The 23,183-nt window shown below is 40.5% G+C and overlaps 1 protein-coding gene and 2 long non-coding RNA genes across 7 annotated transcripts in view; all 3 read right to left on the minus strand.

The window, feature by feature from the left end:
• Positions 1 to 2,015: 2,015 nt before the first annotated feature.
• LOC135484978 (uncharacterized) lies at positions 2,016 to 14,672 on the minus strand. Its single transcript, XR_010446501.1, has 3 exons — positions 14,587 to 14,672; positions 5,543 to 5,783; positions 2,016 to 4,057 (listed from the first exon to the last, which is right to left on the minus strand). It is a non-coding gene; the product is annotated as an uncharacterized LOC135484978 (long non-coding RNA).
• A 418-nt stretch (positions 14,673 to 15,090) lies between these two features.
• On the minus strand, positions 15,091 to 17,447 carry LOC135484026 (uncharacterized). 4 transcript variants are annotated; one of them, XR_010446409.1, is made up of 5 exons: positions 17,273 to 17,447; positions 16,455 to 16,609; positions 16,112 to 16,187; positions 15,834 to 15,904; positions 15,091 to 15,613 (listed from the first exon to the last, which is right to left on the minus strand). It is a non-coding gene; the product is annotated as an uncharacterized LOC135484026 (long non-coding RNA). The 4 variants fall into 4 exon arrangements; XR_010446407.1 differs by having other exon boundaries at positions 15,091 to 15,904; positions 17,273 to 17,446; XR_010446410.1 differs by having other exon boundaries at positions 15,091 to 15,904; positions 16,546 to 16,609; positions 17,273 to 17,445.
• Positions 17,448 to 21,699: 4,252 nt separating this feature from the next.
• LOC135484027 (uncharacterized) overlaps positions 21,700 to 23,183 on the minus strand; it is a 54,723-nt gene continuing 53,239 nt past the window's right edge. For both annotated transcript variants that reach the window (XR_010446412.1, XR_010446411.1), the window contains one exon: positions 21,700 to 23,016. The gene's annotated coding sequence lies outside the window, so the exon portion shown is untranslated. The remainder of the gene's footprint in view (positions 23,017 to 23,183) is intronic.

Raw genomic sequence — 23,183 nt, forward strand, 5'->3', positions numbered from 1 at the left:
GTGACTATGTCCCCATGTTAGCTTACATTATAGACAATGACCGATATGTTGTGATTATGTCCCCACGTTAGCTTTCATTATAGACAATGACCGATATGTTGTGACTATGTCCCCATCTTAGCTTACACTATACACACTGACCGGTATGTTGTAATTATGTCCCAACGTTAGCTTTCATTATACACAATGACCGATATGTTGTGATTATGTCCCCATCTTAGCTTTCATTATAGACAATGACCGATAGGTTGTGACTATGTCCCCATCTTAGCTTACACTATACATAATGACCGATATGTTGTGACTATGTCCCCATCTTAGCTTCCACTATACACAATGACCGATATGTTGTGACTATGTCCCCATCTTAGCTTCCACTATACACAATGACCGATATGTTGTGACTATGTCCCCGTCTTAGCTTACACTATACACCATGATCGATGTTGTGACTATGTCCCCATCTTAGCTTACACTATACACAATGACCGATGTTGTGACTATGTCCCCATCTTAGCTTTCATTATACACAATGACCGATGTTGTGACTATGTCCCCATCTTAGCTTACACTATACACACTGACCGATACGTTGTGACTATGTCCCCACCTCAGCTTTCATTATACACAATGACCGATATGTTGTGACTATGTCCCCATCTTAGCTTACACTATACACAATGACCGATATTGTGATTATGTCCCCATCTTAGCTTACATTATACACAATGACCGATATGTTGTGACTATGTCCCCATGTTAGCTTACACTATACACAATGACCGATGTTGTGACTATGTCCCCATCTTAGCTTACACTATACACACTGATCGATATGTTGTGACTATGTCCCCACCATAGCTTCCACTATACACAACGACCGATATGTTGTGACTATGTCCCCATCTTAGCTTACACTATACACAATGACCGATGTTGTGACTATGTCCCCATCTTAGCTTACACTATACGCACTGATCGATATGTTGTGACTATGTCCTCTCTAAGTTTACGCTAAAAATAAGGACCGGTTGATACCATGTTCCATCTTAGCTTACGCAATACATGGGAGCTGAAATGCTGTTGTGTCCCTTGCCCCACGCATGAAGACCGACGAGTCTAAAGTTAAGAAGCACTAACATAAGGGCTGAGATATTGTCTCGGGCCGTAGTTAGTAAGACATTAACATGAAGGTTGTGATATTATCTTTAGCTCAAGGCATATCATGAGGACCGAGAGGTTTGTTACTACGTCCCCATCGACATAAACTAACACTCGGACACGTGGGCTGACAGGTTGTTCTGTCTCCAATCACTTAGATATGAAGGTACCTAACACGATGACCGACGAGATGGCAGTTACAAGAAGGCACACATGAGGACCGAGGGTTGTTACTGTGTGTCCGTCGAAGCTTATAATTATGTACTTACATCATGAGGGTCGATCGAGAGGTGGTTTTGTCACCACCTGCTCAGACAAGTCACTGACGAAGGGGTCTCTTGTTATCAAAGATTAAGCACTGGAATGCTTGGTTTATATTATGGGAGGCAACCAAACAAGGCACTCGATCAGAACTGTCGATGGATTGTGATCATGTCATCAGCTGCATGAAAGACCATCACATAAATGCCGTTCGAAAGACAGGTTGTGGCCCATGTCTCGGCTTTATCATTGACCAGCCCATCAGGCTACAAGGATATGAGGTTCCGGCAGTACAGAAAACTATGTTGGACCAGGAAATTGTGACAATGCAGGAGTTGTGGGTCTATCCAAACTCCACTTCTTCTACATTACCACAGGTTGCTTCGATCCTCATGCCCGCAAGGTCGCAATATTCGTCGCACTGTCCAGTGAGGAAGACCACGATGGCATGAATCAGGCAAACCCGCCAAATTTTGAACTAATGACGGGGACCGCGAGAATGGAAGTACTAAAACATCACACATGTGTACACTTACCTAAATAAGTAAAACATGAATACAAATACATTGTTTATCCAATGAATTTATTCTCGTGTATAAAAATTTAACAGTTGACGTCAATATGAAAGTTAGCAATTTTTTGGAAAACCTCAAACACTACATTAAAAAATGTACTAGACCAATGTTTAAACCATACATTTTGAATTTCGAATGATCCTTCTGTGCCTTCGTAATATTGAATTCAGTCAACTGCATGGTATTCTACCCGAAGTTCCAGACGAATTCGGCAAATGTCTCGTCTTGAAAGCCAGAGTGCTCGAGACCTCACCTGGCCGATCACTGGTTCAGAGGTCACCAGGATATTGGCAAGCTTTTTGACATGTTTGGTCGGTTTGTAAACAGTTCTCTTCAGTAGGCCGATAAAGATTTGGATTATAAATGCCCCTGATCGAGATCTAATACAAAAGAGTCCCGGTTATTTTAAGGGTGCATTAAATGGCAGATGATCCTGTGTGATAAATCTCAATGCCTCTTTGTTCCTATCAAACATGTCAAATGCGCCCCGCACCTTCAAGTTGGGAAGGATCTCTAGTTACAGATTTACTGCTTTTCTATGTCATCAAAGCAATGCTAAAAGTATGCCCTTACAGTGAACTTATCCCAGCATACTCTAGATAATAAACCTGCTAGCAAAAGACGACTAATTTACGACAAATGGATTCCCTCTCCGTGCAATACAAAAAAACTAAAGGACTGTTCCTACTGCCTTTGTGGTCAATTTTACACTGGCTCTGTCTATATAACCCATTAACACACGACCAATGCGAATCCCCGCACCTCAACGATATACATGTACGACGATATATCATGAGTTCACGAAAAAACGATTTTGCTCGAGAAATAAACCATACAGAGTGGAAAATATCTGAATTAATTGCACTGCCTCAATATACACGACTACACGCAAAATCTGTATTTTCTCGAGTCCTACAAAAATGATAAACATTTAAGATGTCGGCTTTGGGAATATCACATTCCTCGGTTCAGGAAAAATTCCTTGCAAATATCTATATTTGATGGGATGGCAGACTATCTTTACTAAAGCACTAAACGATGGATGTTATATACCAGTAACATTCTAACATTAGTTTTGGGACCTGATACAACATGTACAAGGGAAGTAAAAAAAGCCTTGAGTGTTGTCGGGTGCACCCTGAATAACTTGATGGATTCGTCAGGTTAGGATTAGACTGTAGCCTGAACAACTGTAATGGGACACCTCTCTATAGAGACAGCAAGTGTCAGTCCCAGGAACCCGTTAATAGAGAGGTTCTGCTGCATTTAAAATGCAAGAATTGTCTTAAATCTTGTCCATGTACATCGGTTTTAACATGCCTAGTAACACAATCAAAGTTAACACAGAGTGACATTAGCGCTAGTGTTTAAAACAAACATTTAACTTGACTGATTTTCCCTCAAAAAAAGTGGTAAATGCAACAGTAAATATTGATAAATAACCTCCAAGTACTAAATGCTTAGATTTATTATAAATAGTTTCCCCATCAATAATTTTGAATGAATTTAAAACGCCGTGCTTCCAAAAAAGTCATCATACACGCTGAATTTCGATGGATTCTATTGCCTTGAATGGCTTTCCATTTCAATGCAGATAAATCAGGCAAAACCTATTCAGATTCTTTACATCAAATATTACATTGGAGGATTTCCATTCCCACAAATTAGTTTTATGATTCTGGGCGAGCCTGCATAGCTTTTTATCAGGCCCCTTTCGGTTTTGTAATCGACATTATGAACTGAATTTGGATGGCTTTCCATCACAATGATTTATAAACGTGTTGATTACAAAGTGACATACTAAGATTATCATTATTCTTTTTCGGTTTTAAAAACCCTCCTATGATATCAATTTAGTCAATTCGTAAATGGTATGTCCACATCGTTTTGGGCTATATGGAGCGCAAACTGTTCCTAGTTCCCGTAATTTTAGCGTTATCCAGGAGGGTATTCTCACGTATTCGAATCTTGGAAACCTTGCTGTCCAGGTCACTAGTGAAAAGACGAATGCAGCTGCCGACCACAGGTTAATGAGCCCTCGTAAGCTTTTCGTGTAGGGCCTGCAACAAAAAAACAGAACATTCACATTTCATATTTAGATAATTGTCATAATTATCAATGTAATATCTCCTCTTAGTGAAGTTGAACTCTGTTACACAATATCCCAACCGAAACTGTATTTGCGCCGTACGAAAACAAAATTTGCCACCGTTCATCCTGGGTCTTTCGCATTGGGAGAAAGCCTCTTTTCATGGCGCAACATTGATACTAGAGTGATCAGTGTGGAGATTCGGACAGTGTGAACAAATCACCGTCCACTATGGTTACCAAAGTTGTCAGCAGACGACAGCAAATAAATTGAAAGCACAGGCAGTTTCAACTGCGAATATATGAACATTATGGCCGAACTTGCTGAGTACAATGCTGCCACTGCTTTTATGCAACTCCCAGTTGCACAATGAAGAGGGTAGAGGTGACGAAGTTGATTACTTTCTTTGAGAGTCGGATATGCCTACATTTGGTCACTGAATACATTGTTCAAACGCTGCAAAATTGCAATATTATTCCACGATTTTCCCTCAGAAAAAGTGGTAAATGCAACAGTAAATATTGATAAATAACCTGCAAGTACTAAATGCTTAGATTTAGCATAAAAAGTTTCCCCATCGATAATTTTGAATGAATTTAAAACGCCATGCTTCCAAAAAAAGTCATCATACACGCTGAATTTCGATGGATTTTGTTGCCTTGAATGGCTTTCCATTTCAATGCAGATAAATCAGGCAAAACCTACTCAGATTCTTTACATCAAATATTACATTGGAGGATTTCCATTCCCACAAATTAGTTTTATGATTCTGGGCGAGCCTGTGGCCGAAATGACATCACTTCTTTCTATCACAAAACAAGTGGAGAGGTGGCGGATTACTTTCATTGAGAGTTAGATATATACCTTCACCAACAACATTCGTTCGTCACTTATAGTACATTGTTGAAACGCTGACCAATGCACTGAACCAGTCAATAAGTTGGGCTTCAGCGTCGCTCATCAGATGTGGAGTGCATTTAGCACATTCCTGTGCAGGCATATAATTTCGATGTAGCCTCTGATCAAAGTGAGTGGCAGAATATGTACGCGAGCATGATCTACTCGCGAAAATATCCTAATACCGGACAATTTTCTAGACTAGTCAGATCTGAGGTAAATTGTGGAATGATCATTGGGTATACCAGAATGATTGTACCCCTTCATAGAAAATCTTTATTACACGCATTATAATATTGATTATATTACTCGAACATTATCAAAAGAGACAACCGATCATGCTTACCGTCGGTTTTAGTTGATTACTTTCCAAGATACCCCGTGCCTTCATGTAGATGTGTAGTGTTCAGGCGTTTTTTGCATTTTTTAGTTTGTATCAGAGTCATGGTTTCAATGCTTTTCACATGCTCCCAGAAGAGAAATGTGTCGACCTGTTGTAAATTATTGTTTGGAATACTTAAAGATGGGGGATGGGGGGTCATTTCATCTTAACACCTACCTGAATATCGTCATTCCTTCACAACTCTAACAAAAAATTCTCCAACCTTGTATATAAGGTGTTCTATGACCTCGACACATTCTTGAAGGCAATAGCACCTTATGGCATCCATTCTGTCTATGATGCAATCCTCCACATCGAAGTCCCTATTTGCACAATACTCAAGTGCAACGATGAATGTGTACGGAGATACGAAGCATATCGTCCAAATTTGACTCATCTTGCTGTCTGTTTCCTGATTCTGAAGAAAAGAAATACAATATAAGTTGACTTCTTTCCTATGAAACCAATCGAATTCATGTTCAAGATGCAGTGGAAAATGCTTTAACGGGTTTCTACAATTCAATTTATTTCTTGGAGACGGCCTCACTCTGCCATGGGGACACCAGGGGGACACCATGGAACTCCGGTATTCTGTATACCTTCCTGGTGCGAACCATGGTGATATATGAATATGATGTGATATGATATGTTCAAAACCGTTTTAACGTTATTTTCCTTATTTCTAGTTGAACATGTTCGAAGTCCCAGTAGGTCTGTCTCATTATAGAACGTTAGGGACGGACGGGAACCAAAATCAACGTCCATGGACGCGTAGTAGGATTAATCTAATAGGCCTTCACATGTCACGTGGAGCACGTTTGCGTTCCAAGTTCTGAATGGAGGCCGGCCATGTAACAATGATCTTTGCACTGGATAATTGCATTCAATGGCAATAGACCGCCCATATGGGAAGGTTCATGTAATTTTCCTTTATCATGCATCTAGCTTTATCCCTGTGGTGACATGATTAGACACGCATTGAAAATGGTCAATAAAATATCATTCCTTTGTCCGAAATTGAATTGATTATTGATAACATTTAATTGCCATGGTTTGTGTTGGCCAGCAGTCGCTTGGCCTCACGCTACTTTCATCATGGAGAGAATTAGGATGATTTTGTTCGCTGCTCCGCCGCCCATACCACCGCCCATACCACCGCCCATACCACCGCCCATACCACCGCCACCAGTTTTGCTTACACCAGCATTTCATAATTTAGAAGTGCGTCCGCCTCCGTTGCCTCAAAGACTTGATGAAGTTCTCACCAATCAACCAAATGGTCCATACGGTGGTAACGACGTCTTTACCAGATTTATAAACCACCAGATGGACTTTTGGTGTCTATCAGGTGAGACAGTGGCCTCTTTCCAGCACCTCGTAGAGGACATTACTCCCCTTCTGGAAAACAGGCCAGGACGGTACCGAGATCATTTGCTGTCGGTGGAGAACCGTTCACTACTTTTTTTCTATTGGATCAAGAAATATCCGGACATTGCTGCGATGAGTGCAATGTTTGATATCAGCAAGCAATCTGTTTGCAGGGAACTTTATTTTATGACAGATGTTTTGTGGACTTATTTTCAAGACGGTATAACATGGCCGACCGATGAAGAGTGGGAACAACTGCGGGGCAACTGGGATACTCTTCCAGATGCTGTTGGGGCGATAGATGGAACGGTACACGCAATCGAGATCCCAGAGACTGAGGATCCCCACCTGTTCTACAGTGGCCATGTCCACAAATATTGTATCAGCACTCAGGTCATTATCGACAATTGTGGAATGAGTTGTGCTCCCCTTGAATAATCGGTATATGGAAGTGGCCCCTTTGTTACTGTGCTACTGTTGTGTGGGGTGCGGGTGCATTTGTGGAGGGGGGGGGGGGGGGGGGATACGATACATGTACTAACTCAGCAATTTATCTTGCAATAACTTCTCTTATCCTTCGTCGGAGTTGTTTTGCGGTTCGCCTAGCGTATAATGCCCTTGTGCGTTCCGGCAAACGGTTGACATTTTGCCGGATGTGGCCTAGAATGCGAACATAATTATTTCTATGTCGCTGGTACCCTTCCCGGAGAAGGGCCATCTCCTCCATGCGAACAAGCACTCTATCACACATGACTGTTCGTTCACTTCGACAACACTGTACTAAAAATCGCGCTAAAACTAGACCCATATCATAGTCATAACTTGTTACTGTTACTCAGCCACTGTCCAACAATGGACCGGTTTCTTTTGCATAGTAACTGCTTAGATAATAAAAAGGCACTCAATTTGGTTAATACGAGCCAACCAGGCTTTTATCAATAATTTATCGCTTGTCTATAACAAGGCCTATTCGGTAACATCGGTAACATCGATTTCCCTTCATTGACAGTTAACCAACGCTGGTTGTCAAAAAGCTATTGTATGTATAGGTGGGCGTTCCTAGTGTGCTTTGATGACCACCAATCAGAAGAAGGACCTTACATATGTATTCATCACAGCAGCGCAGCCCTGGTGGTAATGCTCGTGTAACCAATAGCATCAAAGTTAACAAGCATGGTACGTTGAATTAGGTACTTCTTAGGTTCCCGTCTGTCCCTAACGTTCTATCATGAGACAGACCTACTAGGTCTGTCTCATGATAGAACGTTAGGGACAGACGGGAACCTAAGAAGTACCTAATTCAACGTACCGTGCTTGTTAACTTTGATGCTATTGGTTACAAGAGCATTACCACCAGGGCTGCGCTGCTGTGATGAATACATATGTAAGGTCCTTCTTCTGATTGGTGGTCACCAAAGCACATTAGGAACGCCCACCTATACATACAATAGCTTTTTGACAACGTGCGTTGGTTAACTGTCAATGAAGGGAAATCGATGTTACCGATGTTACCGAATAGGCCTTGTTATAGACAAGCGGTCAATTATTGATAAAAGCCTGGTTGGCTCGTATTAACCAAATTGAGTGTCTTTTTATTATCTAAGCAGTTACTATGCAAAAGAAACCGGCCCATTGTTGGACTGTGGCTGAGTAACAGTAACAAGTTATGACTATGATATGGGTCTAGTTTTAGCGCGGTTTTTAGTACAGTGTTGTCGAAGTGAACGAACAGTCATGTGTGATAGAGTGCTTGTTGGCATGGAGGAGATGGCCCTTCTCCGGGAAGGGTACCAGCGACATAGAAATAATTATGTTCGCATTCTAGGCCACATCCGGCAAAATGTCAACTGTTTGCCGAAACGCACAAGGGCATTATACGCTAAGCGAACCGCAAAACAACTCCGACAAAGGATAAGAGAAGTCGTTGCAAGAGAAATTGCTGAGTTAGTACATGTATCGTATACCCCCCCTCCACAAACGCACCCGCACCCCACACAACAATAGCACAGTAACAAAGGGGCCACTTCCATATACCGATTTTTCAAGGGGAGCACAACTCATTCCACAATTGTCGATAATGACCTGAGTGCTGATACAAGTGTGGACATGGCCACTGTAGAACAGGTGGGGATCCTCAGTTTCTGGGATCTCGATTGCATGTACCGTTCCATCTATCGCCCCAACAGCATCTGGAATAGTATCCCAGTTGCCCCGCAGTTGTTCCCACTCTTCATCGGTCGGCCATGTTATACCGTCTTGAAAATAAGTCCACAAAACATCTGTCATAAAATAAAGTTCCCTGCAAACAGATTGCTTGCTGATATCAAACATTGCACTCATCGCAACAATGTCCGGATATTTCTTGATCCAATAGAAAAAAAGGAGCAAACGGTTCTCCACCGACAGCAAATGATCTCGGTACCGTCCTGGCCTGTTTTTCAGAAGGGGCGTAATGTCCTCTACGAGGTGCTGGAAAGAGGCCACTGTCTCACCTGCTAGATACCAAAAGTCCATCTGGTGGTTTCTAATCCTGGTAAAGACGTCGTTACCACCGTATGGACCATTTGGTTGATTGGTGAGAACTTCATCAAGTCTTGGAGGCAACGGAGGCGGACGCACTTCTAAATTATGAAATGCTGGTGTAAGCAAAACTGGTGGCGGTGGTATGGGCGGCGGAGCAGCGAACAAAAACATCCTAATTCTCTCCATGGTGAAAGTAGCGTGAGGCCAAGCGACTGCTGGCCAACACAAACCATGGCAATTAAATGTTATCAATAATCAATTCAATTTCGGACAAAGGAATGATATTTTATTGACCATTTTCAATGCGTGTCTAATCATGTCACCACAGGGATAAGGCTAGACGCATAATAAAGGAAATTACATGAACCTTCCCATATGGGCGGTCTATTGCCATTGAATGCAATTATTCAGTGCAAAGATCATTGTTATATGGCCGGCCTCCATTCAGAACTTGGAACGCAAACGTACTCCACGTGACATGTGAAGGCCTATTAGATTAATCCAACTACGCGTCCATGGACGTTGATTTTGGTTCCCGTCCGTCCCTTACGTTCTGTTATGAGACAGACCTACTAAAACTCTTTGTACAGACGTGCGTTATGTGTACACACTGCACGTTGTTAACCTGCACAATGTCTCTTTCAAGTCAGGTAACGTGGGAAAACCAGTCAAAACATTAGGCCTATACATCGCGTTTTTGGGTTAGGTGGCCATAGGGGAGGTTAATTCTCTTGATTGCCCCTCTACCAGCCAGGGAGGGCCTTATATCATCTTTGAGTTTACATTAGTAGCCTGCCTAAGTACAGTTTAGTCAAGTTAACGAAAGATGAGAGTACATTTTGACTTAAGCTCGATGTTGTAAACCTCGCAAAACCCTTCAAACGCCGGTGATTTAGCATTAAAAAAACGTTTTCTTCGTACGCAATTTTGCTTGCTCATGCTATATAGTTGCGTTGGCTACTTTTGCAATTGTACAGGGAAATACAAGGGGTGACAGCTTATTATGTAATCGCCCGTCATATACCTTCATACAACTTGATCAACTGCGAATGATACAAGTGCAATGAATTATGTATGACAGATTTTGCCTACGAATGATGCTTGAATTCACAGGAACGACATATCATAGCAAAAGAAAGTCGGTAGACGTTTTTTAACCTCAGGCCAATGTGGGGCTCTATGCGGATGATCGTTAGGGGTACACACTGTTCGTTTCACCGCATCATAGGAAAAATAACCTGCATTTAAAAAAAATTAAAAATAATCTCAGTTGGGACAGAGACGTAATTTTCGTGGACAGACCCATCTCTCACCAGGGTCTGACCACATTCCTGAATTTATGTTTGTCACTACAATTAGGTCAAAGAAAGACAAGACATGTGGAAAACCTCAAGATCAGCGAAAAGCCATATATGTGTTAGGTGTACATAAATGTACTGTACTTTTTTACCAAGTTTACCGGAATGTTTTTCTTTCACAATAGCACCGTAACGTAGGAAAATTACCTAAGTATATATATTGCAATTTTGCTGGCTGCGTGGACCCAGGCCCACGGTCATACAGCGCTCATGCTCATGAGTAGTACTTGAAGTCAAAGATGGATATGAAGACTAAATAACCTTTATACAGATGTACGCTATGTTTACGCGCTGTCCGTTTTGACCGAGTTTAATAGGACGTCAAACTGAGATATCAGTCCTTATACAACGTAGGATAGGGTCAGGGGGAGGCAACTTCTGTGGACGCACGGACCCTCACTCATCATTTTCTTCCACACTCGACCCTATAATAGGGTGTCATGAAACTCAAAGATATGACATCTTTTGGTACATGCATGCATGCAGGTTGAAAAACATCGGTGTCAACGTAATACTCTTAATACTGATGCACGTTAGGTGTACAAACTGTACACTTTTACCGCGTTAGTTCATTTTTGATAAGACTCTCTCTCTCATGGATGAAACTAGTCATTCGCACGGCGGTTAGATTTCCGTGCATCAAAGGGTTAAATGTCAGCGTTACAAAAGGAAAATACTAGGCCTACAAATATTTTTTAAGATGGGGTATGAGGAAATATCAGTGAAAAAGCCCTATATTCGGGTGCAGGTTGTGTGGCCACACTGTACGTTTTTACCGTGTTAGTTCATTTTTGAAGATATATACTAATTCTCTCTCACGAAAGAAACTAATAATTCGCTTGGCATCTAGATCTCCGTGCTTGAAGGGTTAAATGTCCACGTAACGATGGGAAAATAATACATTTGTCAAAAAACACCTCAAAGATTTTCTAAGATGGGGTATGAGGAAATATTATTGGGAGGGCCCTAAGTGCAGGTTATCTGGACACACTGTTCGTTTTAACATCGTTTGTTCATTTTGATTATCTCTCACAAAAGAAACTGATCATTCGCTTGGCGGCTAGATCTCCGATAAGACATATTGTGGAAAACCTCAAGATCAGCGAAAAGCCATATACATAAATGTACTGCACATTTTTACCGAGTTAACAGGAATGTTTTTCTTTCACAATGTCACCGTAACGTAGGAAAATTACCTAAGTATGTATATTGCAATTTTGCTGGCTGCGTGGACCCAGGCCCACGGTCATACAGCGCTCATGCTCATGAGTAGTACTTGACGTCAAAGATGGATATGAAGACCAAATAACCTTTATACAGATGTACGCTATGTTCACGCGCTGTCCGTTTTGACCGAGTCAGGACGTCAATTGAGATATCAGTCCTTATACAATGTAGGATACGCAACGAAATGAAGATGTACAGGGTCAAAAAATACACGAACACATTTTTTACCTGAGGCCTAATGAGAAAAACTCGAGGTGAGCAGAGAGCCCTTCCTTAGGATGTTACATACAGCTTTTTCGCTGTATGTAAAACAAAGGGTCAGGGGTAGGCACGTTCTGTGGACGCACGGACCCTCACCCATCATTTTCTTCCACACTCGACCCAATAATAGGGTGTCATGAAACTCAAAGATATGACATCTTTTGGTACATGCATGCATGCAGGTTGAAAAACATCGGTGTCAACGTAATACTCCTTATACTGATGCACGTTAGGTGTACAAACTGTACACTTTTACCGCGTTATTTCATTTTTGATAAGACTCTCTCTCTCATGGATGAAACTAATCATTCGCACGGCGGTTAGGTTTCCGTGCATCAAAGGGTTAAATGTCAGCGTTACAAAAGGAAAATACTAGGCCTACAAATATTTTTTAAGATGGGGTATGAGGAAATATCAGTGAAAAAGCCCTATGTTCGGGTACAGGTTGTGTGGCCTCACTGTACGTTTTTACCGCGTTAGTTCATTTTGAAGAAATATACTAATTCTCACTCATAAAAGAAAGAAATATACTAATTCTCACTCATAAAAGAAAGTGATCAGACGCTTGGCATCTTGATCTCAGTGCTTAAAGGGTTAAATGTCCACGTAACGAAGGGAAAATAATACAATTTGTCAAAAAACACCTCAAAGATTTTCTAAGATGGGGTATGAGGAAATATTATTGGGAGGGCCCTAAGTGCAGGTTATCTGGACACACTGTTCGTTTTAACATCGTTTGTTTATTTTGATTATCTCTCACAAAAGAAACTGATCATTCGCTTGGCGGCTAGATCTCCGATAAGACATGTGGAAAACCTCAAGATCAGCGAAAAGCCATATACATGTATGTGTTAGGTGTACAAAAATGTACTGTACTTTTTTACCGAGTTAACCGGAATGTTTTTCTTTCACAATGTCACCGTAACGTAGGAAAATTACCTAAGTATGTATATTGCAATTTTGCTGGCTGCGTGGACCCAGGCCCACGGTCATACAGCGCTCATGCTCATGAGTAGTACTTGACGTCAAAGATGGAAATGAAGACCAAATAACCTTTATACAGATGTACGCCATGTTCACGCGCTGTCCGTTTTGACCGAGTCAGGACGTCAATTGAGATATCAGTCCTTATACAATGTAGGATACGTAACGAAATAAAGATGTACAGGGTCAAAAAATACACGAACGCATTTTTTACCTGAGCCCTAATGAGAAAAACTCGAGGTCAACAGAGAGCCCTTCCTTAGGATGTTACATACAGCTTTTTCGCTGTATGTAAAACAAAGGGTCAGGGGGAGGCACGTTCTGTGGACGCACGGACCCTCACCCATCATTTTCTTCCACACTCGACCCAATAATAGGGTGTCATGAAACTCAAAGATATGACATCTTTTGGTACATGCATGCATGCAGGTAGAAAAACATCGGTGTCAACGTAATACTCCTTATACTGATGCACGTTAGGTGTACAAACTGTACACTTTTACCGCGTTATTTCATTTTTGATAAGACTCTCTCTCTCATGGATGAAACTAGTCATTCGCACGGCGGTTAGATTTCCGTGCATCAAAGGGTTAAATGTCAGCGTTACAAAAGGAAAATACTAGGCCTACAAATATTTTTTAAGATGGGGTATGAGGCAATATCAGTGAAAAAGCCCTATATTCAGGTGCAGGTTGTGTGGCCACACTGTATTTACGTTTTTACTGCGTTAGTTCATTTTTGAAGATATATACTAATTCTCTCTCACGAAAGAAAGTGATCAGTCGCTTGGCATCTTGATCACAGTGCTTAAAGGGTTAAATGTCCACGTAACGAAAGGAAAATAATACAATTTGTCAAAAAACACCTCAAAGATTTTCTAAGATGGGGTATGAGGAAATATTATTGGGAGGGCCCTAAGTGCAGGTTATCTGGACACACTGTTCGTTTTAACATCGTTTGTTCATTTTGATTATCTCTCACAAAAGAAACTGATCATTAGCTTGGCGGCTAGATCTCCGGCTTAAAGTGTTATTATGTCAATGTTCGAAAGATAAATCCAATGTATATCTGTCAAAAACACTACAAGGATTTTCTAAAGATGAGGCATCAGTGGCCACTCTACCCTACGCTCACTTGCACAAGGGCCACGGAGAGACTGTCATTGTGTGGAATGATTTTTATATCTAAGTGGTAGCGATATTTATTTGTGAACCAAGAAATTTGTTTTGCTCTCTTCCCAATCACTGCGTATGACGACGGGGTGTTAAAATGAAAAGCTTGTAACCGAAGATATCTACTGATCGACCTAATTGTCTGAACCATCGAATCTGAACCATGGGAGAAGAAAGGACCTGATGAAAAAGGCCCGAGTAGCCTATCCTTATGTTGATGTTGAAGTGAAAAAGTAGACCGGATTTCATAGAGGACTTCAAATCCAAAAATGTAGGCCTGCATTGTAAGATTCCTTAATAGAAAACTTTATTATAAACGATTACAAACCTGTGCTGTTTTGATGATAATATCCACTGTAATTCCAATAAAATGCTTTTACGAAGAACTCATGAAATACACGACTGCTAACACTCATCACCATTGAAAAGTGCGCGAAATCGATGGAATGTGACCTACTCCTGATTCTAGGCCATCTCTATTGTTTTACTTCGGTCCAGGCACTCGGCTCATGACACAGGAAAAAAAGCGTAACTTCGTCACTCCCGGGAAGTCCTCGATATAGGGCAAACCTGCAGAGACCGCCACTGGACAGTGCCCGTTGTATATTGGGATAGAGGGGACACTTACCATGGTTATGGGGACACTTTCCAGGACGCTGTATCTCCATTGATTAAGGCATTTTAAAGCGTTATGTCTCGACCGTATAAAGTGGACCAGCCTTTGGCAACTTAACGCACTTCGTGTCCACTTAATAGAGTAAAAAAACCATTGAAGTCAACTTAACTGAGGGTGAACAAAAGTACATAAAACAAGATTTGTATGTTCATTTAGGAGGAGTACAAAAGTTGTATATAAAATGCCGACTTCATTATGATTTATAGGACACAAAATTTGACATGACAGCATTTTATAAAATATGAATAATCTATAATGAGAATAGTTTTGTAGCACCAATGATTTGAAAATACTGAATTTATTTATTGCATGAATAGAACACAAAAAACAGGATGATTACATGATTGTCACATGCGTGAAATATATTGTCATGGATGGGCATTGGGAACAAAAAGAATTGCTGTTATCAGCTGCATTGGTAGCGATTGCTTTAGCTGATTTTCAGAAACTGACAGGAATGAGAATGTTGATATAGTGTTGAAAAAATATTTTTATAACATACATTGCATTCAAATAACACTAAGAAGTAGACGAGTACTAATTTCGCACACTTGAAAATATTTGGACATTGACTGTCACTGGTAGTGGTAGTAGAGTAATTACATGCCACCAGCAGCACTAATTCAGACAGTTTTCGCTGTGCTTCAGTAACTGACTGGAATGACTAAGTTTGATTGTGCTGAAATGATACATAATAACGTACATTGCATAAACAAAATGATTACAAGATTTGTACTGTCTTGAAATATATGGACAGGGACAGTCACTGGAAGTTTGACATGCCATCAGTTGCACTGCTCCCGACAGTTTTCACTGTGCTTCAGTAACTGACTGGAATGACTAAGTTTGATTGTTCTGTATTTGCCTCCATTTGGATTTTGTGAACAAAAGTTACTAACCTTGTGTAATTGAAGTGTCGAATTCGCCTTGGTCGAAATGATAATACAGTAAATAAATCTATTGAATGTTGCTGAAAAGAAAACATTTACTACGTTAGAAGCCATGTACATGATAACACCACCACCACCATTATCAATATCATCACAAGTCAACTGGGGAATATGTGTGATATTTGTTCAAAACTTGCGTATATGGTATTTGCAGGTCTATTGTATTGTAACATATTTTTCACTTTCAAAATTAACTTTTTTACTAGAAATTATGAATCAATACTAACCGTAAGAAGCGTATGAAATTACAGAAGGCCTTCGTCGAAAAATGTAATGTACTTGTACTCATTCGTGTCATTAAACCTGAAAGCAGCACAGCATAACAGTGAAATTACCGTGACATCAATGGATGTCAAACTAACGTAGTGACGTAAATTTGAATTCGAAGTGCACAAATTCACAATTAAGGTTTCGAACACATTGAGAACTGAAAAACTTCATACAAATGCTTTCACACCAATGATAATTGATATGATTGTGGCGCTCCTGATGAGGTATCGCCCTCTGCTAAGCAGCTTTGGTCGTAACTAGGGTAAATGTTTTTTTCAAGTGATATGAGCGATGCAATACCTTAGTTTCCACCAGCGCCACGTAGCAGTCAATGAAGTTGTGCTGGTACTCCATTAACGTCATGCTTCAAATTTGAAGAAATTAATATTACCTTCATCAAGTACGTAATAATATTACACCAGGCCTTTGTCGAAAATGTAGATCTCGAAGTCTAACTGTAATGAAAGAAAACATCAATGTGACAATATGGTCTACTATGTATGAGGGGGAGAACGGGTATTTTCGGGACACTGGGATGGGCCGAAAATAACTGTCGGGATTCGGGATAGACACCCTTATTTTAGCGGGATTCGAGACAAGCCGTGTTTTGCGTCACGATTCGGCTAAAATTGCGTATTGGGAAACGGGATAAGCCTTTTTTCCTAACGGGACGTCGAGACAGTTACCCCCCCCCCCCTTCCCACCCTCATGACATGTAGCATTGTTTGTAGGCCTATTGTTACTCACAATCTATTTTTTTGTAATTGATACTGGTAGTATCAATGTGAAATATGCCACACGTTGGGAGCATGCAAGGCCTAGTACAATACACCATCATCACAATCAAATATTTCAATAATACACTGTCAACGAGAATGAATGTTCAACCATCAATCACGTGCATTGTAGTAGTGTACATCCCCCATCCCATGACGGCTTGCGCCCCGCTGACACGACGAGCACATGGCTGAGCCAATCCATCGCCTATACACTACTTTACAAAAATCGACACCTACTGAAACTTTCACTAATTATTCTCGGAAATGTACTTTATCGTTACATCAATAAATGCACATTCGAATTTCAAAACTACCACTTATTTTTGCCGTGAAACTGACCTGAGTTATCGAAACACCGTCACTGCGAAAAGAGGAAGAAGCAGGTCCGCATTTATCGAAATATTGCTAAATATAATTGTCAAAATGTCGACCAAATTACCAATTAAATCACAATAAACTTATCAAATGTTCACTCATGCCTTTGGGTGAAAAAATACTGATTTTTCAATCATTCTCAATTTTACAAATCACCAATCACAAAAAGAAATAATGATGCAATTACCCAAAATAGATGAGATTTGACCACTGGTATAATTCCGCCATCTTGGATATCGGCATCGTCACCACCACTTCAAATTCTAAAGTCTTATTCAGGCCTAATATGTGTCACCTGCTGTGGTAAATGGCTTGTTTTATCAATAAATAACAAAATATGATCTTTGTAAATAAAATCGGAGATCTTCTGGTGTGTTTTTATGTGAATTTATTACGAACTATCAATGCAGCGCAGGGCAGCCATCGTGTTCTCATGCGTAGTGGCGATGCGATAGCCATCCGCGGCACTGCTTTTCAAGATGGTGGCAATTGCCCAGTGCTAGAGGCGTTGTAAGGAAAATTGAGAGCAGGCCCCTAATGAATGAACTCTCAACGATATCGATATATTTTCGTAATTCCAGCACAACTGTTCACCAATGAACGTCCACCGACAATCCCACTTAACGAATATTAATATCAATTCATATCATGTATCTTAAGACGCTTTTATTTCATTTTAAAAAGAGTTATCGAGTGAACGATGACCTCCTACCGTACCCTCGAAATAAACAGCCAAAATGACCACAAAAACACCTTTTTAGAAAAAAACAGCGATTTTTACGAAATAAATGTCATCAGAGACGAAACTAGACACTAATTTAGCTAGGTATGCACAGTAATAGTACCTGAAGTGATCGATTTCAAGGAGAAAATACACTGAAAACAACTTTTCAGGAACAGAAATAAGATCACATTGTGAATAATAAATACTCGTAAATCCCGTCAGGCAACAACGCAGTATACCAACATGCCATCTATAATTGGTAGGTGTAACCACAACTCTCAAGTGTCTGTGGTCCGATGGTCTGTTTTGATATCGTCATTATGATCGCTCCGCCTGTTCGCGTGGTGGCGTGGTGGTCGCGTGGTGCCCGTGTATGGCTGGCGGGAGTGGACAAATATCTGAATTAAGGGTCGGGATAAATCAGATTTATACCACGACTATATTCATAATAGTAGACAGCCAATCAGACCCCCGCATTTCATGAATTATGGTGACCATTAAATCTGAATTATACCACGACATAAATGAATCAACCCACGACTATAATCGTTTTAGACCCACGACTATATTCGTAATAGCAGACAGCCAATCAGAGAGCCGAATTTATGGACGGAAGTGCGATTTATGGACGCCGGAAGTGCGATATATGGACGCCGGAAGTGCGATATATGGACGCCGGAAGTGCTATTTATGTACGCCGGATGTTAGAATGTTAGATTTAATGGTCACCCTAATTCATGAAATGCGGGGTTCTGATTGGCTGTCTGCTATTACGAATATAGTCGTGGGTCTAAAACGATTATAGTCGTGGGTTGATTCATTTATGTCGTGGTATAATTCAGATTTAATGGTCACCATAATTCATGAAATGCGGGGGTCTGATTGGCTGTCTACTATTATGAATATAGTCGTGGTATAAATCTGATTTATCCCGACCCTTAATTCAGATATTTGTCCACTCCCGCCAGCCATACCCGTGGTGGCGTGGTGCAAATACCGCCTGCCCGACCAGGGCGGGGCGCAGTCGGGGAATGATAAAGTTAGTTAATACAGGTCAGTTTGTGTGTTGCCTAATGGTTCTTCCACTTTGATTTTAGGTTTCCCTAACGTAATCGGTGCTTTGGACTGCACACAGATAAAGATTCAAGCCCCATCTCAATTTGAGGATGTTTATGTCTGTCGCAAATCCATTCACAGCATCAATGTTTAGGTAAGCATGTGTGAATAGAACACTTTCAAAGGTCAGTTGGTAGCCCTGCCTAGTAACGAAATGTGCACATAATGTCTGTAGGCCTACACCAAAGTACAATAAACATGCATTGCATTTATTACCAGATGACCGGCTGGCTGGCTTTTTGGCTCACCGTAGGGGAGTCTATGTAATACCGCAGTGTCCGTCGTCCGTCGTCCGTCGTCCGTCGTCCGTCGTCGTATCCTATTTCAAAAACAGTGGCACGTTTCTTAACCGCTAGGGCTATGAACTTGAAACTTTGTACACAGCACCCCCTAGGTCAGGTGACCTCTGACACTGAATTTCAGTCCGATCTGACTCTCAACTTGGCCACCAGGGGGCCAAATGTCGATATCTAAAAAGTGTGATATCTCGCTTATTAGTGACTTGTTTTCGATGAAACTTGTGTTGTAGGTTCTCATAGCAAATATACATCTTATATCATACGGGTTTTTAATTTGACATACTTTTCAAGTTCACAGAGGTCATATGGCGTAAATGGCCGTAGGGAGTGTAAACTATGGCACGTTTCTTAACCACTAAAGCTATGTACTTGAAACTTAGTACATATAACCCCCTATATCACATAGCCTCTGGTGCTGAATTTCAGTTTGATCTGATTTTCAACTCTGATATCTAAAAAGTGTGATATCTCACTTATAAGTGACTTGTTTTCGATAAAATTTTTATGGTAGGTACTCTTAGGAAGAATACATCACATGTCTTACGGGTTTTCAATTTGACCTACTTTTCAAGGTCACAGAGGTCATATGGCGTAAATTGGCCGTTAGAGTGTAAACTATGGCACGTTTCTTAACCACTAAAGCTATGAACTTGAAACTTGGTGCATATAACCCCCTACATCAGAAAACATTTGATGCCGAATTTTGGCCTGATCTGATTCTTTATTCGGCCACCAGGGGGCCATAATGGAAAAAGTAAGAAGTGCAATATCTTGCTTATTTGAGTGAATTGTTTTCGATAAAATTTTTATGGCAGGGACTTCTAGCAATGATACACCACATGTCCTACGATTTTTGGATTTGACCTCCTTTTCTAGGTCACAGAGGTCAAATGGCGTAAATTGGCCATTAGAGTGTAACTATGGCACGTTTCTTAACTGCTGAAGCTATGAACTTGAAAGTTGGTACATGTAACCCCCTACATCAGATAATCTCTGACACCGAATTTTGGCCTGATCTGATTCTTGATTTGGCCACCAGGGGGTCAAAACTGAAAAAGTAGGACGTGCAATATCTCGCTTACTAATGACTTTTTTTCGATGAATTTTTTATTGCAGGGACTCTTAGCAATCACACGATATTGATCTTGTTGATGTCATAGACAATTATTGGTTGGATCATAAACTTATATATACTGCCCTGTCTTATTACTTGACATCAATACACATCTAAAAAAAGTCTTCATGCCTGATTGTGTTCGCCATATTCACCTCTAAACTAAGCATGATCCTGCCTACTAAAAGATGTATACGGTGAGCACAATGGCCCCTGGCCGTTTCATTCATTTAGTCATCTTGGAACGAGATCAGGTTCACTTTCAAAGCCTGGCTCATTGGAGGCCTGATCTAGTTTAAGAGATTGCATGTCCATCTGAAATATGAATATCCTGATTCCTGGCATAGTATGAATTAAAATCATTGCTAAGTATGAAAAATTTTGAAAGTACAGTGTTTCTGCCAGAAAAAAATTCAAGAGGGGGAACCAAAGCCCAAATTCCTGGTCGAAAGAGCAAATTTTGGCTGTTTTTCGGACAATCTTGGCAGTTGCCCCCCCCCCCCCCGGCAGAAACCCAGAAATAATATTTCAATTTCCACTTTTTGGTATTGCAGATGATATGTGATGCTGATCGCATTGCCACAAACCTTGTAGCCAAATGGCCGGGAAGTGTTCACGACAGTCGAATATTCAAGGTGTTGTCCATTGGCCGAGAACTTGCTAACCAAGGTAATTCAGACATGTGTGATACCCACTAAAAACAAGTAATTTAATAGATAGATAAATAATTTAATTGGAACTTTATCAACATTTATAACTAACATACATGTAGTAGAAAAGAAATTATCACATAGGCATACTACTGGATCAACAGTATCATGCTTATTTGAAAAATATATAATATATAAACGAGAAACCCCATGTTATGTATAAAATGACAAAAAAACATTGATATTCTCATATTCAATAAATTAGTATAAAATTCATTCATTTTGAAAAAAATTATTACATTTACAATATTGTATTTACAATTTCAGCTCCACATGATGGATTCCTTTTGGGAGACAAAGGTTATGCACTTGAACCGTACCTGATGACACCTTATCGGAATCCAACACCTGAAGAAGCCAGATATAATGCCGCCCAAGCACGAACCAGAACACGAGTTGAGCAGGCCTTTGGCATTTTAAAGAGGCGGTTCCATTGCTTGCACGATGAAATTCGGCTGGTCCCAGAACAGGCCTGTAAAGTGATAGTCTGCTGTGTAATCCTCAACAACATTGAACTGAAGCGGCAGGATGTGATGGAGCCACTTTTGGAGAATCAATATAACCTTGATCCCATTGATGACGATACTGTAACTGGAAGGGTTGTAAGAGATCATTTGCGTGATACCTTCTTTCATTTCTGATTGTGCAAGCATGCAAGGTTTTTTTTATGATATTTTAAGAGGAAACCTAAGTGAGTTGGCCATAAAATTGCATTTAAAAGAATACATGTGTTAGGGGCAAAATCCGTGTGCTATGTGAATCTATGCCTTTTATAGGTACGAAAAATAGTATTCAAAACTTTGGTTCATAGATCTTGTACTGTTTGGCATGTTTGATGTTTGTGACTTTTTGTGGCAAATTTGGATGTTTTTGATAGAATGTCTGACAGATCAGGGCCCGGTTGCACAGTCAGCATTAGGTTAACAACAACTTAAGTGCTAATGCTTGATTTAAAATCTCACTTATGTAGCAGTTGAATATCATCGACTTGGAAATTTTAACAGTAATCCTTAATATAATACCATTTTAATTGATAACTCTAGTCTTACATTAGTGAGATTTTAAAGCCAGCATTAGCCCTAACGTTGGTGTTAACCTAACACTGATTGAGCAACTGGGCCCATAGTCATAGTGAGGGCCTAACTAACAGGGCTCATTGAAATACCTTGTTAATTCTTCGGTTCACGGGTGAACCGTAAAGCATGAGGCGTGAGGAGTGAAGCGTGAAGCTCTATGTAACGTCTGCCTTAGGGGCATGAAAACTTGATTGACTGCAGATTTAATCCTTATGCAGTTTGGCCATTTTTAGCTTGATGTAATCAGTTTTAAGGCCAACAAGAGCTATCTGACAGTCAATCAACTTTTGTTGCTGCTGTGCTGCCAACTTCTCCTCTTGCATGACCTCGTAGGAAAGATTTTCAAGGTCTTCCTTAGATCTTTTCGGCTTTGGTGGCTTGACCGAGGCTTTAAGCAGATTGGCAAGTTCTGCCTTGTTCATGTTCTTGTCAATGTTAGTGCTGGGGCAGCTAAAATAGCTGATCCTGCTACCCTCTTGCATGTGGACCTTGGTTCAAGAGGGGCACTTCCTAGGGCTGCTGAAGGCTTGGAGGACATACTAGTTATAGTAGAGCTAGGAAGAACAGCTGCAATTCCTCCTGCAGAAGTCTCAGCATCAGCTGATTGTAATGGTAGTCGGAGGTCAAACACGACATTCTTGTGTTCATCTTGCGTCACTGCTGTCCATGCTGAAAGTAGTTAAAGATGTGTAGAAATATGGTTCAACATCAATACATGACATTAGTTTTGCCATGATTAAAACTGTCAAAAGTTGCTATGTTATATCAATCTAAAATGATTTTTTTAGATCGCTTAATTCCGCTCAGCTGACGTTTACTATTCAGTGAAATGAGTC

Source organism: Lineus longissimus, chromosome 3 (assembly GCF_910592395.1).
Source record: "Lineus longissimus chromosome 3, tnLinLong1.2, whole genome shotgun sequence".
NCBI lineage: Eukaryota > Metazoa > Nemertea > Pilidiophora > Heteronemertea > Lineidae > Lineus > Lineus longissimus.